The sequence below is a fragment of the Capsicum annuum genome, chromosome 9 (assembly GCF_002878395.1).
Source record: "Capsicum annuum cultivar UCD-10X-F1 chromosome 9, UCD10Xv1.1, whole genome shotgun sequence".
Taxonomy (NCBI): Eukaryota; Viridiplantae; Streptophyta; class Magnoliopsida; order Solanales; family Solanaceae; genus Capsicum; species Capsicum annuum.
In genome coordinates this window covers 133,591,784-133,602,550 of record NC_061119.1, presented here as the reverse complement: position 1 = coordinate 133,602,550, position 10,767 = coordinate 133,591,784, and positions in this window count along the sequence as shown.

Here is a 10,767-nt window from a genome sequence, read left to right as displayed (position 1 = left end):
GTATTGATGAGTAGATTATGTTTTTCTTAGTGTAATGGCATTTTGAGGATTGTAAAGTGAAGATGAGCATGTGGTGCATGAAGTGAGGTTTTATGGTTTGGCCTTAAGGTAGGCTTCTGTCTACTCTTCTTCATGGATGATGAATGGTATATATTGCGTGTGAATGTGAATGTTAAGATTGATATTGGATAGAATTACTTAGTATTGAATATACATATAAATTTGAGGATTAGATAGGGATTTTGACCCGTAGGTTGAATTACCTAATACCCTTGTAGAATCCTATTGCCTTCTACCTAGTTTGGGTAAATTTGTAGCATGGATACAATATAATGCTATGCTTGGAATATGGTTTTAGAATTTGAAGAATGATTTGTATATTTAGCCTTATTGGGTTAGTGTAATACTTTTGGAACCATAAGTTTGGTAGATTTGACTTGAGTACCCTTGTTTCTAGTTGAAGTTACTATCTTAGGATTGAATATGGCTTGCTTGACATCTATAAGATTAACTAGATACCTTATCCTAGTTTGGGGCATAGTACACTTAATTATGGAAATTATGGATTAGAAGAGGGATTATTCGACCCACCTAGGCCTAAGCTTATGTTAATTCTTGTGGACTTAGTTGTGGATGTTAGACATAAATGAGGCTAGTAAACCTTAGAATAAGGTTACTTCATAACTTGTTAGCTTGTATTGATGTTTTTGGATTATGGCTTTTGAGTTATGGTTATGATACTACTTGTGGGGGTGATATTGGGCATTTAGAGATGATATTCCTCCTTGATACGTTATGTGGCCTATTGAGATGTTATTTTCTCTTAGACTTGATGATTGACCTATAGATACATTTATCCTTTTGTATATGTAAATTAGCCTAGAGAAGGGATATGGAAAGCAGGGGAGTAGAACTTCTCTCAGTTACTATGATCGCGGTCCCCATGTGCGATCACAGCCGCCCGCGTGTTCGTTATTATGGTCACTTGACCGTGGTCGCGATGACTTCAGCCACTTAATCCCTTGTTGTCTTGATGTATGGCCTATTAACATATGATATCCTATAGACAACTATATGTCTATCTATATTATGCCTCCTAGATGTGAGATACCTCTTATGTGAGAGATGATAACATATTTATTAATATTATGCCTCTTATATGTGATATGCCTCCTATATTTGAGATTATTAGAGGTATACTATGGCTTATACATATGATTATTGATATGATTTCCAAAAATTTATATGGGCCTAAGGTTATGATTATGATGTTGTGATTATTTCAAATAAATTAATAGGCCAAGTGTCATGTTATGATATTGATTAAATATCCAAGAAGTGCTTATCATTATGAATGAGGTGATTATGATTTATGAACATGTATATGTTTGTATACACATCTCTCTGGTATGGGATGGAGAAAGATGAGGTATGATGCTTATTATTCCACTGATTGAATACTGGTGATGGCATGCCTAGGTTTGGTACGTTCATGATTATTTACCATTATAAATAATGTGATTATAGCTGAAATGTGATATTATGGTTGTTCTTCTTGTAGGCAATTAAGCTATTTGGTAACTAGTTGTCTATTAGGTGACTATAGCACTTGATGGCTAGGAAGCTAATGTATTAGTTAATGAATCTTGCTTAATTTGGTACATGGTAGATAACGATGGTTAGTTAATGAATGGTGTCAGTTAATAAAATATGGTTAGGAGATAAGTAGTAATTTCTTGTCTAGTAATGATTAACGGATATAGGATGATTGGTTGATAATAATGAATTGAGGATAATGACGGTTTTGGTCTAATCAAGAACCTTGACTGGATGTTAGATGTTGACTAGTAAGTAAATAGTGGTTAGTTGTTGTCCTGTGGATAAGGATTATGTTAAGAAAGGTTTAGGCTAATAATTAGAGGTTATGTGATGACTAGCGAACTAGTGATTTTATAATAATAAGTGTTGGCTAACTGATAACGAGCAGTTGGGAAGTATTGATGAGATAGATATTCTATGGTAATATGTCTATGATTATGAGTATTTTAGTGTATCTTATTCGGTAATGACAATTGTGATTCTATTGATACCCAGCAAGGCTGAAGGATACTATTGTAATTATATTAATACTCGACAAGGTTGGAGGATACTATTGTGATGATATTGATACCCGATTCGAGTCTAGAGGACACTATTGAGATAATATTGATACCCGGCAAGGCCAAAGGATATTATGATAATATTGATACTGTGTTTGAGTCCGCAGGATACTATTAAGATGATATTGATACCTGAAAAGTCTGAGGAATATTATGATGATATTGATACCTAATTTGAGTACGGAGGATACTATTGATATGATATTGTTACTCAGAAAATCCGAAGGTATTGTGATGGTATTGATACCCGGTTCAATTTTGAAGGATACTATTGAGTTGATATTAACACCCGGCAAGGTCGGAGGTTGATTACGATGATGATAGTCCTAATAAGGACAGTTATGATGAGATATGATATTGATTATATACTTTGCATTCATTCCAACATGCATATTTCCTATCACCAATATGCACCTATGTCTATCAGCTGGTATGGGATAGTTGCATAGATATGGGTGAATAATATGGCTTGTGTTGTTGTATGTTGATTGATCCTTCCAAGTCTGGGGCGGTTAGGGTACGCATAGGCTCGGCTAGGTATTTGGTTATCCATAGTAGCCGGTTATTCACGCTGTTATTGATATTGTTATCATCATTGTTATGATCATTATTATGGCTAGCTTATCACATATTGGTCATTGATTTGGTATCACGATTTGAGGTACGCCTTCAGCGTCTCCTATCTTATGATTGAATTATTATGCATGATTATTTCATGTCTAGCCATGTGGATTAGAAACCCTGAGTATGATAGTATTTCAATACCGATAAGTGTTATAATGAGGTCTTAAATGAGAATATGATAATATAGGTTACGCTTGAGATGACCTCATATTTATATGTATATATATCTATATGGTACTACCGTATATCCCTTCCTTCATTGTTCATTTTATATAGTCTTTACCTCGCCTTGTATATCACTATATATCTTTCTTTCGCTCTTTATTCGTATATGGACATGGGATATATGGTATAGCATTGGCATATATTGAATGTAGATGGAATAAGATAGTTCACCCTGATACTTCCTTAGTCTTATTATGTTAGACACTTGGATATAAATATGATAGTATTCCCTTATTATTCTCATTGACTTATTATATGATTTATGGACTCTTGGGTGTAGTTTCCATTCTGTTTATATGTTGCGTATATCTGCTTTATCTTTGGAGCTCAGTTGGTAGTTGTCTATTGAGTACCATTTATCTGGTACTCATACTACATTTTTGCAACCTCCAGATCATAGTACAAGTTATCTCCGTTGATGTGTGCATAGTGCGGAGCAGCCCTGGTTCAGAGACTTAGAGTGAGCTCCCGACGTTCAGAGTATTACTTATCTCTCTCTTATGTATTAGACTAAGTCTCTAAGTTGAATTTGGAGATAAGTTGTATCATTGTATAATTCTTGATACATCACTTTTGTACTTTTATGATATTAGAAGCTTTTGTACTGATACCATCGGGTTTTGGGATTCTTCTTTTTTTTCTTATTTCCTATATTCCGAATTTTTTTTGTTATATATTGAGTAGTCCATTACTATCCATTCTGGAATATGGGTTGGCTTGCCTACTTGTGGGTTATGGTAGGTTCTATCATGACCTAAGGAAATCGGGTCATGACAAACGGGCTTCTCCACAAAGGTCAATTGCTCGTCTAACAGCATTGAATCCCATCTAAGCACATGAGAAGGATCTAGAATGTACTTTTGTAGAATAGAGATATGGAAAACTGGATGAACAACTGCAAAATCTGGAGGTAAAGCTAACTCAGAGACCACCTCCCAAACTACACGGAGAATCTTAATAGGACCACTATAGCGAGGTCTGAGCTTACCCTTCCTTCCAAATCTCACCATACCTCTCGTAGGTGAAATACAAAGGAACACATGATCACCAACTCTGAATCTCAAGGCACGGAGCCTACGGTCGAAATAGGCCTTCTGCCTACTCTGGGCTACTCTTAGACTTTCCTGAATCATCCTGAATCTATCCAATAAGTCCTGAAGCAAATCTGTACCATGAGATCTCACCTTGGAAGTCTCAAACCACCCTATCGAAGAACGACAACTCCTACCATACAAAGCCTCATAAGGTGTCATCTCAATGCTCGAATGATAACTATTTTAGGCAAACTCTGTCAATGCTAAGTGTTGATCCCACTATCCTCCAAAATCCATAACACAGGCTCAGAACATATCCTCAAGTACCTAAATAGTTTTCTCAAACTGGCCATCTATCTGCAGATGAAAGGTTATACTCAAATCCACTTGTGTACCCAACTCCTCCTAAAATGCTCTCCAAAATCTCGAAGTAAATACAGAACCACGGTTCGATATGATAGAAACAGGCACTCCATGCAAATGAACTATCTATCGAACATAAATTTGGGCAAATCTCTCAGCGTTGAAGGTCATCTGAATAGGAATAAAATGCGTCAACTTGGTCAAACAATACACAATAACCCAAATATCATCATGACCATGGAAAGTATGCGGTAAACCACAAATAAATTCCATGGTAATCCTTTCCCATTTGCACTTGGGAATGGGTAACCTCTGAGTCAAGCCACCTGGACAATGATGCTTGTCCTTAACCTACTAACAACATAGGTAACGAGCTAAAAAGTATGCCATACCTCTCTTCATCCTGTCCTAGCCACACCTCTCTTCATCCTGTCCTACTAATAAAGCTGCCTCAAATCTCTATACATCTTAGCAGTACCAAGATGAATAGAATATCTAGAGTTATGAGCCTCATGAAGAATCAAATGAATCAAGTCGTCAAGCCAGGGAACACAAATACGACCTTGAAACCTCAAAATACCCTCAGAGTCAACAGTGTTCCTTCCAGACTCACCACTCACCACCTGATCATGGAGAAAACACAACTTACTATCCTTATACTGATGATCACGAACCTGCTCAAATAGGGAGGACCTCTTCTCCATACCAAGCCAAGATCCTCGTAGAATCTGAAACATCAAGGTGAACCATTAAATTGGCTATGGAATGAATATCTCATTCCAAGGGCCTCTAAGAAACTGATATACAAGCCAAGATACCCATACACACTGTCTTTTGACTCAAGGCCTCAGCTACCACATTCGCCTTACCCGGATGATACAAGATGGAAATATCATAGTCCTTCAACAACTCCATCCATCTGCACTGGCGAGCATTAATCTCTCACTCGATGAAAATATCACAATGCATACCATACAAATAATGCCTCCAAATCTTGAGCATGAAAACTACTGCCACCAACTCCAAATCATGAGTAGGGCAGTTGCGTTCATGCACCATACGTTGTCTAGAAGCATAAGCAATAATGTGACCCTGCTACATCAACACACAACCAAGACCAACACCAGAATCATCACAAAACATGGTGAATCCCTCACCCTCAACTAGAAGAGCTAACACTGGAGAAGAAGTAAGACAATTCTTGAACTTTCAAAAGCATAACTCACACTCCTCAGACCATTGGAAAGGAACTTCCTTCTGAGAAAATCTAGTCATAGGGGCTGAAATAGTAGCAAAGCTCTTAATAAAATGCTTATAATAACTAGCCAAACCAATAAAACTTCGAAACTCAGTTGGAGACATAAGTCTAGCCCAATCATGAATCACCAAGATATTAGCTGAGTCTACCATAATACGCTCCTTGGACACCACATGTCCAAGAAATGACACTGACTCAAGCCAATTCGCACTTAGAGAAATTTGCAAAAAGCACATGCTCTCACAAAGTCTAAAGTACTATTCTCAAGTGTTCCGCATGCTCCTCACTGCCCCTCGAGTACACCAAAATGTCATCAATAAACACAGTAAGAAAAGAGTCTCAATTGGGTCTAAACACATGGTTCATCAAGTCCATAAATATGAATGGGGCATTAGTTAGCCCAAAAGACATTACCAAGAACCCGAATGATCATAATGAGTCACGAAGGCTGTCTTTGGGATATCCTCAGCCCAAATGCTCAACTGATGATAACCTAACCTCAAATCTATCTTGGAAAACATGGTTGTGCCCCAAAGTTTGTCGAACAAATCATTAATTCAAGGCATATGATAATGGTTCTTCACCATCACCTTGTTAAGCTACCTATAATTAATACACATATGCATCACCATCTTTCTTCTTTACAAACAAAATAAGAGCTCCCCACGGGGACAAACTTGGTCTAATAAAACCCTTACCAAAGAGATCCTGGAGCTGAGAATTTAGATCCTTAAGTTCAGTAGGATCCATATAGTAAGGTGATATCAAAACAGGTCAGATGTCGTGATCAAGGTCAATAGCAAACTCAATCTCATGGTCAAGGGGAACACCAGGCAGGTTGATAGGAAATACATCAGTAAACTCATAAACAACAGGGAAAGATTTAAGTAATGTACTCTTTACTCAAGTATCACACATATAAGAAAGATAAGACTCATAACCCTTTGATATAAGCCTTCTAGCACAAAAATAAAAAATAATCTCCATCGACTCGTGGCTAACCGCTCTCTGCCACACGACTGGGGGTATGTCGGGAATGGCTAAGTTAATGGTCTTGGTAAAATAATCCATGACCGCGTAATAGTGGAGTCCATACCTAGAATCACATCGAAATACAACATATCCAAAACAAGAAGATCATCATAAGTATCAACATCACTAACTGTCACAACACATGATTAGAATACTCAATCCACTACTAAAGAATCACCCATGGGAGTAGATATGTGCAATAGTATAGATAATAAATCACTAATCAAGTCCAACCATGGTGCATAATAAGAAGATATATAGGAATAAGTGGATTCGGCATCAAATAAAGTAAGAGCTGACTTGCGGCACACCAAAATCATACTTGTCACAACAGCATTCAAAGTCTCAGCCTCAGGTCTAGTAGGTACTACATACAATTGACCACGCTCACCACCTGGATAGGCACCTGACTGACCTTCTGTCCTTTCTTTCTAAGTGCCACCTCGAGCACCCTAATGACCACTCCTATAACCTCAAAAACCACCTCTACCTAAAGAACAAACTTCTCTAATAGAAGTAGCACCCTAGGATAAAATAACTATCACCCCATGACTAGGGCAATCTCTAGAGAAATGAATGGGATATCCACAAGTAAAACAAGAATTACAAGCAGAACCAAAACTTAAAAATACAGCCAAACTATAGAAACCACCACGTCTAGATGGACTACAAATGAACCTCTCAAAGACTGATCACTTCCCTTACCAGGGAGACTACTAGTACCAAACTGACCTCTATCAGTGGTCTAAAAAGCTGCCTAAACTAGTTGACTAGTCTAACTCTAAGGTAGAAAGATGTACGTAGAGGATACCTGACATAAGGAGTACCACCTCTAAATCGGGAACTACTATGGCTCCCACCAAATCTGCCCTGATACTTAGACCTTTTATCATGAACCTCATAATGTATGTCCTCCATTACTCTAAAATAATCAAAAACCTGAGCAAAAGTCCTACCTATTGTAACTAAACTCTAAGTATCCATCAGGATAGAAAGTCTCAATCCTCTCACAAAGCATCAAACTCTCTTATACTTAGTATCCAAGATAAAAGTTGTATGTCTGTCCAAATCATAGAAATGGGCCTCATACTCAGTAACTGTCAAAGAACCCTACTTCAATCTAGTGAACTGATCTCTCAAATGATCCCTAAGGTTGTGCGACATATACTTCTCTAAGAACATCTCAGAGAACTGAGTCCACATCTCAGAGAACTGAGTCCATGAAAGGGGAGAAGACCTAACTGGCCTAGAACTCATAAAACCTCTCCACTAGTGTCGAGCTAACAAGTCCAACTAAAATATGGTGTAATCCACACCATGGGTCTCAATAAGGCCTAATACAAAAATCTTATCCTCAGAAATAGTCAGAAACTCAAATGCATCATCTCCAGGAGCACTAGAAAACCTAGGTGGAGAAAACCTCAAGAACCTACCCAGCATCTTCTTCTCTTTAGCAGACATAGCAGGTTGGGTCATAACTAGTTGGGCGACCATCGACTTAACAACTACTGGAATAGGAGGAACCTCAATACCTAAACCTGCAGCTGTAGGCTGCACTCCTGCCATAATAGTCTACAAACTATCAATAATACCAACCAGCTAAACTAGAGCATCTCTAAGCAAAGAAGAGAGAATAAAAGCTAGTAGATTCGGGACTGGTCCTCGGCCTGCTGCTGGCTGTGGTGGAGGAACCTCTGGCTCGGGTGTAGGAATAGGGTTTTCAGGAGGCTCATCTTGATCTGTAACTGGGGACATATCATGAGGCTGGGTCTTAGGACCCTCATCACGCATACCTAAAGCACAAGTCCTGAGAATTTGTAAAAGAGTAAAGTCAAGAAAAACTCCTACAAAACAACTCAGATTCTTAGCACAATATGGGTGAAAGAAGTGAAGGACTCCTAAGATAGTCCCATAGCCTCCCAAAGATAGGAAATAGACATTAATATTCTGATCCATAAGACTCTATTAGACACTTGTTCTTGTACCAATAATACCAGTAAACCTACAATCTAATACTAATTTATCACGGCTTGATTTATGAGTTGTGATGGCACTTAGTAAGACCCACCAGTAGGCAAGCTAACACTATAACCCGAAGCTAAAGTGAAGGGTTACTTTGGTAGAAACTCCCAACAAGGGCCGCTATACATGAACAGAATCATAGCAACAACATTCTATAATAGACAATTAACTTAGAATACCAATTCCCATGACCTGATATTATCACTACAAGAGCAACTAGAAACATTCTTCTCAAATAAGACTATTTAAATAGTCTTAAATAGTATTATACATTTATCTCAAATACAAAAGACTAGGAATGGCAATGGGGTGGTGCGGTGTGGGTGTGGCATAGGTTTAAGTGTGTGCGGGTTGGTGTGGGTTATGATAAATGCGGTTGCAGTGCGGGTCAAACTTAAAAAAAAATTATAGTGCGGCATAGGGCAGATTGAGTTGGGTTAGGGTATTAAAAATTAAAAATTAGGACAGTAAATCTGACATTTTCCTCTTAAGTCTCATCTCTAAAATTAGTATTTAGGGCACAATCAATTTCATAAAGACTCCAAGGCCTCATTTCTCACTCTCACTTTTTATAATTTCAAAGATGGAAGTCGATACAACAGTGATGTCTTCTCTTTTTCTCTATTCAATTTTTTGTGATATTTTCTTCTTGTTTTCATGATAAAATGGGTTACTATTCAATAAGGTTTGTACTTTATATTTAACTATTGAATTAAGAAAACCCATTTGCTTCATATCAAACTACTTTGGAGGCTTTGATATGTGCTCGCACTTGGTTATAGAATGAAATAAATGGTAAGTGATTCTATTAATAACTTCTTATATTTGTAAATAATATTTTTCATTTTTTATGCAATTTATTTTTAGGTTCAACTTCAACGGTCGATCAAGTCTCATGTCCAACATTACTTGATGAAGAGGAAGAGCCAGATTCCAGTGGACTTACTAGGCTGAAAGGGTTGTAGCCCTTACCTATTAGCCAGGTTCTAGTGAACTTATGGTAAGTTACTTACCATCAGAGGTTGATGAATGATGATGAATAAGTTAACTAAAACTTTGATATTCAATCTGTCTACTTCAGTCTTCAAGCATATTAGGTCCCTGACTGTACAATGAGTCAGGTCTCCTTTCATTATTTTGTATAACTCATTGGGATGTTGTGGGTAGTATTATAGATACATTTATATGATTATTATTGTAAGTGTGGAATTCTGGTTCTATGTTATTATGTATGTTTCTACATAGGGAAATATGTACCCTTAAATTGCTTCAGAGAAAGAATCGGGGGAATAGCACAAAATCAAGAGCCATAAACATAAGGATAAGTTGGTGACTGCTTCTTGTTCAACACCTACATCTTTATTTTATTCCGGAATGATATTTCTCAAGCTAATCCATTTACTGCCGATAAACCTCGAAGTTGGTTTTCCTTCTTCTTCACTTGATTACTCCATATTATGCCTTGGAAGAAATATTGTTCTCTGCTTATATAGTTGTTATCATTAATACTAACTTATAGTTTTATGTAGGTATATTTAGTGATTTAAAGTTTATTGAATCGGTTGAATAAAATAGGTTACTAGTTTGGCTTTTCTTCTGTGTCATATGAGCGTTCGTCTTTCTGATGTTAATTCTTATAGTGAGTCTTCATTAAAAATGTGATAGGTCGATGCTCACTATTGTTAGTTAATGCAGCATCAGCGGACAGTGATGCTTTTTTGGAGCTGTTGATTATTATTTTGTAGCAGTCGAGTAGAGTTTGGGGTCTAAAATAAGGCCAAAGAGAGAGTTCTTGCCAAGAAAGTCGCCCAGAGATTGAACTAAGAGCTTGTTGTGATCTATAAGCATCGATTGGATTAGATTTGCTCTGTCAATTTTTGTTTTAGGTTTAGAAGCTTGACTGTGTTAAAGATATTATTAGTCCAATTATAAGTACTTTTATATTTGTCTTTTGTGGGTTATTGCTATGTGGAAGAAGCTTAAATAAGGCAAGTATGTTTTTGATGGCATTGAATTGCTAAGTTATTCAAGTAACCACACTTTTTCTTCT